The sequence below is a fragment of the Citrus sinensis genome, chromosome 3 (assembly GCF_022201045.2).
Source record: "Citrus sinensis cultivar Valencia sweet orange chromosome 3, DVS_A1.0, whole genome shotgun sequence".
Taxonomy (NCBI): Eukaryota; Viridiplantae; Streptophyta; class Magnoliopsida; order Sapindales; family Rutaceae; genus Citrus; species Citrus sinensis.
The window spans coordinates 28596350-28604462 of NC_068558.1; the positions used below are offsets into that span (position 1 = coordinate 28596350).

Consider the following 8113-nt stretch of genomic DNA (forward strand, 5'->3'; position numbering starts at 1 on the left):
GGGAAAATGTCATAAATATCCCCGATAGTTGTAATTTATCCATTTAAATTGGAATAACATTTGGTATATATGACCTTATATGTATGTCAAGTAAATTTTCTCCATAATTTACAATTTATTATTAAATTTATCTAATCATTAGGGGTAATTAGTCATTTCACTTTATTTATATTCTAAAAATATTTAAATTTTATGGTTAACATCAAGACTATGTGTAGAATAGTACAATAATACATAAAGTTAATACTGTTATAATTGCATGAGAGTTTGGACTTATTTTAAAACATGAGAGATTTTTAGTTTTTCTAAGCAACAAAGGATAATCCTTGTTTTTTTTTCATTTTGTTAATAATTGTTATTATAGTCATTTTTATTATGATAAAACTAAATTCAGCTTATGATATTTTTTTATGATTTATATTTTTTTGTGAAATGTTTGTATATTCTATATGATATTATTTTTTACAATAATAAAATTTTTAATAATGTTTATATATATAGTCTAATTGTATGTGTTTTTCTAAAGTGTGTATAATCTGATTTTATTTTTTAATCCCATTTGAAAACCACTTGGTCAAGTCAATGAGGGACAATTTGTTAAAAATTAAATTTTCAAAAATAAAAAGTGTAATTTTTTAGGATTATTACAATAATTGTTGTTGATATTGTATCCTACTCTTAACTAAATTAACAATGTAATTAGACAACTATAATTTAGGAAAAATGATACCTATACTCTCGAGATTTGGGAAAATGATCATATTGATCCCATGTTTTCACCTAGGGATACCAAGACCCCTTTGACTATAATACAATTTTACTCTATTAATTCAAAAAAATTGACTTTAAAATTTTTAATAAATACAAATATGATTTAAATAGTTTAATTTGTCTAGTAAATTAATAATATTAAAACATTTTTAATATATAAATAATTTTTAAAATATAAATTATGATATTTATTTTTAATTATATATTTCTATTGTTATAAAAAATTGAAATAAATCTTTAGGTTAAATAGTTTTTATAATTAATAAAATATGTCTCATGTATTAATAATATTAAATTTTTTATACAATATTAAAATAATTTTAAATTTTAAATATTTATTTTTTATTTTTTATTTATTAAAAAATTAGTTTAATATAATATAAGATAAAGTACTAAAATATTTTTTTATATATTGAATTATTTTAAAATATATAGATATTGTTATATTTATTTTAATATTATATTTCTACTTATTATAACATTAGAGTCAATTTTTTTGAATTAATAAAGTCAAAAGGCATTATACTTAAAAGGGGTCTTAGTGTCTCTTAATAAAAACTCAGGGATCTACATGATCATTTTTCCCAAAATTTGGGAAGTGACCTTTTCATAATTTATACTTAATTTCACATGTGATTACATGATTTAAGTATGATAATTAAAATTTTAAAGTATAATATACTAATTTGAGTAATACTCACTTATAAATAGATATTATATAATTCTTGTAGTAATCAATGTAGAATATGATGTATAATCAATTATTACAAATTTATTACACTATTAGTATACAATAAAATAAACTATTTCTAAAATATAACAATTAAAAATAAGGCAACATCAATTAAGGTATAAATTATGTATCCAACTATATAAGTATTTTGTTAAATAAATTTAATTTTTATGACTTATAAAAAAAATATTGCTAAATATTTGAAGCAATAAATAAATAGTTCTAAAATAGCAGTCAACATTATTGTTAAATTATAATGTTGAATTTACCTATCGAAAAATTTCCTTTCAGTACTTAATTTAGGAAGCAAAATTAATGTTTTAATATATTTTCTTTTTTTTATTACATTACTTTTGTGATGTGTTTTTTTTTAAAACAAAATATTGTTTAACTTGAATTGCATTTACTGTGCTAAACCATTAATTAAAGACAAATAAATGGTGACTCAATTGAATTGGATTCAAAGTAAATACTAATTTACAAATTTTAAAATTTCAATATAAAAATTAATTTTAACTGTTCCTGTGTTAGAGTGCAATTTATGCACTAGTTTTGCATTGTTTACTTTCCTTAATATCGATGTTGTGCACTTAATAATAATGATTTACTTGTGATTTATTTTTGTAGGTGCAATTCTATTGATTGGTGATAAAATTGAGCTACAAGATGATGTTTAAGGATGATTGTTCTCTTGAAGAAATTATGAGCGGCAGAAGAACTTTGTTGATAAGGCGTGGGTGCGTGCTGTCAACTGCGGACCTGCAGTTTTTAGTTTAACGTGTTTTGTATTTTTGGCTACTTTTGTAATTACGAATTTAATATTTCAGATATTAGTATTTTATTTTAAATAGAACTCTAAAAGAGAAGAGAGAGAGAGTATTTAAGGGAGGAATCTATTGTGAAAAAGAGGATTTGAATTGGAGAAAAGAAGGAAACCCTAGATTTAATTTTTCTCTTCTCTCTATGAAGAACTAAATTTATTTTTCTGGTTGAAGGATAATGAAGTTTTGATTCATCACTACTGTGAGATCTTTCTTATGTTTTAATTGTTTTATTACTTTTTGGGTATTTGTTTATTCTCTGAATTAGTTTCATGATTATGTTTCTTAATTAGGTAATTGGCCACTATTTAATTATCAACTTAATCTATTGTCAATTAAAGGATTCATCGTATGAAGATTTTAATGTTTGTGACAAATAACATAGCAGTGAGTTGTGTTATGAGAATAAACAATCAATTTAAATGAATCATCATATCTGTTGATTAGGATTTGGGTCTCTCTGGTTTTTCAGGCTGTCAATTGATTAAATCCTATGATCGTATCTAGGGTTGTCTATTGATTAGGGAAATATCCAATGGTCGTACCTTGGTTATCAACTAGTTAAGGAGAGATAGGCTATTAGAGGGTCTCAATAGCTATAACCAGTCTATTCATAAGTAATAATAATCTATATTTGAATCAATGATCAGTAGTCGAATCAAGCTGAGTTAATTCCTTCAACCAGAGCTTTCTCCCATTTGAATTACAACTTTAATTTGCATTCTTGTTATTTTAATTGGATTCTTATTATTGTCAACAAAACCCCCATTTTATGTTTTGCGTTTTAAAAGGATTTAAATAATTACCGATCTCTGTGGACACGACCCTACTCAATCACTATACACAATTTATTTAGAGTAGGAATTTATTTTTGTTGACTTCGACAACCATCAAATTTTGGCGCCGTTGCGGGGGATTGGTGTCATTTATTTAATCCTTTTTACGTTGTACTTGGTGTATGGTTCGTTCTTCTCGTACATGTACACTTTCATTTGATCCTGAAATTGAGAAGACAGCTCGCCAGCTGAGACAGCAGACGAAGCGAGCTAAGCAACGATCATTGTCGCCTTTGCTTTCTGAAACAGATACGGTGCCTAATTTAGTTAAATCATCTAGCGATTCAGAAGAACAAGTGATGGATAGACCTGTACCTACAGAAAGAACTCTTAGAGAGTTAGCTGAACCATACTTGAATCAGCAACCACTCTGCATTCAATATGTAGATTTGGAGGTAAATTTTGAATTAAAGTCTGGTCTTATTCATTTATTACCCAAGTTTCATGGTTTTGCAGGTGAAGATCCTCATAAACATCTCAAGGAGTTTCATGTTGTATGTTCAAGTATGAAGCCACAAGGCGTGACTGAAGAGCAGATTAAGCTGCGTGCTTTTTCGTTCTCTTTAGATGGGTTAGCTAAAGATTGGTTGTACTACTTGCCTCCTGGATCGATTACAACGTGGAATGGTTTGAAGAAGCAGTTCCCCGAGAAGTACTTTCCTGCTTCAAGAGCTGCCAACATCAGAAAAGATATTTATGGGATCAGATAACTTCCTGGGGAGACTTTGTATGAGTATTGGGAGCGATTCAAACAATTGTGTGCCAACTGTCCTCAGCATCAGATTTCTGATCAACTTCTTATTCAATATTTTTACAAAGGACTGTCATTGATGGATAGGAGTATGATAGATGCTGCTAGTGGAGGCGTGTTGGTGAACAAGACCCCTACTCAAGCAAGGGAGTTGATATCAAATATGGCTGCTAACGCACAACAATTTGGCAGCAGGCAAGATCTCACTCCAAGGAAGGTGAATGAGGTAAATTTTCCTTCTGTTGAATTACAACTTTAATTTGCATTCTTGTTATTTTAATTTGATTTTTATTATTGTCAACAATTCCCCCATTTTACGTTTCAAAAGGATTTAAATCATTACCGATCTCTGTGGACACGACCCTTCTCAATCACTATACACAATTTATTTAGAGTAGGAATTTATTTTTGTTGGCTTCGACAACCATCATCCTGGGATAATCATATAATAAGTAAATAATTTGTATTATGATAAACATTTGAAAAATAAAAATTTGAGCTGTACAAATTGCATGTGCAATTGTTAAAAATGAAATTTGGGTTGAAGTGATGAGATATCAAAGAATTTATTTTGGAAAGAAAATGTGTACAATTAATTTGAATTAATAAAATAAGCATATGAATAATGATCAAAAGTTCAAGTATAACTGAGTTGAATTTAAGAAATCTCATGAAGTCAAGAAGATCAAAAAGAGAAAAAAAAAGTTCCAGCATAATTAGATTGGGTAAGTTCCTAATTTTTAACTGACAATGTTGATTGAGGTTTATAGAAAATTGAATAAGGGTTACAATAGTGAAATTTTAATATATTACAGTAAGTTGATATTTACTGAAATAAGAGGAACAAAATAGAATTCAACTTAATGTTGAAACTTAACGTAGGCATTAGGAACTTAAAACATAAAAGTAGCAAACTAATTAACTGAAATATTTGAACCCATAAGTGATAAAAATTTAACCAAATTATGGGAAAAATCTAACCATATATAAAATCTAAAAAGTAAATTTGGTATCTTACCTAATTTATTAAAATCTCACATAAATAATCGGAATATTCGACACAATACTAGTGAAATTATTAGTTGAAACTCATCTACCAATAAAGGAGAAAGTTTAACCAAAAGCAAGGACTTGTTCAAATGAGATTTATTTGTAATTTAATCTAAAATATTGGCTTTTAATGAATTTAGTAGAAATACTAAATACAAAACTCGTGGATTAAAAAGTTAAAACGTATAAACCTATAATTAAGAAAGATTAACCAAAATTAGGAATTAATCCACCCAAAAAAAATTTACTACATAAATTTAGTATTTAAGCCAAAGTATTGGAATCTTAACTAGATAATAGGAACACTCAACACAAAGCTAGTGGAATTATTAGCTGAAATAAATAAACCTATATGAGAGAAAGTTTAATCAAAATTAGGAAAACTATCCAACGAGAAATGAAATATACTTAGAATTTAACCCAAAATGTTAGTATTTAAAACTTTTAGTAGGAACACTAAACACAAAACTAGTGGCTTAAATAGTTGAAACATATAAACCTATAGTTGAGAAATATTAACCAAAATCAAGAGGTAATTGAATCAAAAACAAAAATTTTACAAAGTAAAATTGGTATCTAACCCAAATTATTGGAATCTTACCTCAATAATGGAAAGATTTAACACAAAATCACTGAAATTATTAGTTGAAATACATCAACCTATAATGGAGAAAGTATAACCAAATTAAGAAACTATTCCGACGAGAAATGAAATTTACTTAGAATTTAACCTAAGATAATGATTTTTAACGAGTTTAGTAGGAATCAATAAACGAGAAATTAATGGACTGAAAAGTTGAAATATATTAACCTATAATTGAGAAAGTTTAACCAAAGTTTGATACAAATCCAACCCAAAATTAAACGCTATAAACTAATTTTGTACTTAACCCAAATAATTGAAATCCTACCTAGATAATGGGGACATTCAACAAAAAACTAGTAAAATTGTTAGCTGAAACTCTTGTATTAACAAGGGAGTTAACTAAAATTAGGAATTCATACTACGAGAATTGAAGTTTGCTTGTAATTTAACCTAAAATATTGGTATTCAACAAATTTAGTAGAAACATTAAACACAAAACTAGTGGATTGAAAAGTTGAAACAAATGAACCAATAAATGAGAAACTAACCAAAATTAGATACATGCAAAATAAACTTGAAACATCCACCCATTAAATTAATATTTAACCAAAAGAATTGGAATATAATTATTTTATAATTTTTTTAACATTCATTTATGTTAAAAAAATTAGAATATTCTTCTGATTAATTAATTTTTATCTTTATGATTTAAATTTTTCATATTTTTTCATTTTATTATATTTTTAAGCATTAAAAACAAAATTTAAAAATTATTTAATGAACAACCGGTTAAATACCGGTTATTTAATTAGTTTGCACTCAATTAGAAGTCCAATCTAAAACAGTCGCTTCTAACCCTTAAGAAAAGCATTTCTCCAAAATCTAGGGTTTAAAAATAAATTTTAAGGACACAAAAATAAGAAGTCACTCACTAAATTCCTCCCCAAGATAAAATTTTTTGGCCTTAGCACTTGCAAGCTCGCTCGAAATGGACGGCCTGTAAAGCTTAAAATGATGCTTTTACATTTCAAAGAGATGAGGAAAATGGCCAGTGGATCCACCAAATTGGATTAAATCAATGGTTTGAAGTAGCAGAGTACGGGTCGAGTTGATCCATTAAAGAACACGTATTACGCGGACGGACCTACGTGAGGTCGCATTCAGAGGTCAATCAAGTTGAGTCAACAGAAAAGTCGATAAAGATCCATCATAACTCCGTACAGCAAATTACACAAGATTCCAATCTCCCTCAAAATCTGTCGGGGGACTCAAAATGGATAAAATAATCATTTTTCTCCTAATGATTTTTAGCATAAAGTTTTGACAAATTTTAATACATTGGACATTTTAATTTTATTTGAAATGAAATGTTATCAGTAAATGGCTCTTAAATAATCATAATCAGCACACAACCAGCAAATTGAAGGAGCAGAAAACCAAGAGAACAAACTTCCTCTTAAAATTCATTCGATTGAATTTTATATGTGAAAAAAATAAGGGTAATTTTCAAAAACCTCCTTTGAGGTTTTTTTGTGTATTATCAATTTAATAAAAAGTATCCGTGTATTATCAAACACCTCTCCTACAGTTTGCATTTCCATCCATTGACTGTTTGATGACCGACGTAAAGACAAAATTGCCCCTGACACCAAAAAAGACTTAAAACACCCTTCCTCCCGAGCACCAAATATCACATCAGACAATAAAACACCTTAAACGCGCTTAAGGGAAAAAAATTGACATTGAATGTTCGTTAGCTAAAAAATAAAAAATCATCAAATAGAGTAATAAGTACAAAACTTTAATATTTTAGTTACATTCAGATTTAAAAATAAATAAACATAGTTGTCTTGAGAAAATGTAAAATTGAAATTACAAATACAAATGTGTGTGTATAAATAGGCACAAAAGACAATTTGATTACAAAAGCAATCGAATAGCACTTTAAAACTTCTCCCAGTTGCAACACGTTGTTGTCATCTCCTATGCATTAAGAATTTCTTCTCCACAACTTCAATCATTGCCCTTTTCTCTTCTCCTTATTTTTTAATTAGAGCTATCTCTTTTTTGCTTTTCTTTTTTTTTAAAAGCATTTTCTACCCTCTTCCTCTCCATTTGCTCCTGCCAGTTATTGAATATGCTGAAGAAGAAACCAGAAGTAAAACAAAGAAAGAAAAATCTAGAACAAAGAAATGAGAAAAAACCAGAACAAGAAAAGTCAGTTTACCTCGATCTAGTCCAATTATAACGACAATAGAAATTACAAGTCATGGATCACCATCTTAGCATCTGATTATACCCCACTCAGAAATGCTACTACTATTTTCATTTTATGCATTTAGCTTCTAATCATTTACAAAGCCAATTTAATGGTGAAATTGCAAATCAAAACATAAGACATATTCTATAATACAAATAACTTAAATCTTTTACACAAACATCATCCATCATCCACTCAGGTTAACATGATGAAAGAAATATTCTCAATTTCATATTGCGATAAGCAGTTTGGATACTATAAAATAAAAAAACATTGGAAATTTTGATGACATAAACGTGTTTGCC

The 8113-nt window shown here is 27.5% G+C and overlaps 1 non-coding gene across 1 annotated transcript; it reads right to left on the reverse strand.

Annotated features, from left to right (window-relative positions):
* Positions 1-3838: 3838 nt before the first annotated feature.
* LOC127901632 (small nucleolar RNA R71) lies at positions 3839-3945 on the reverse strand. Its single transcript, XR_008053876.1, has one exon. It is a non-coding gene; the product is annotated as a small nucleolar RNA R71 (small nucleolar RNA).
* Positions 3946-8113: the final 4168 nt, after the last annotated feature.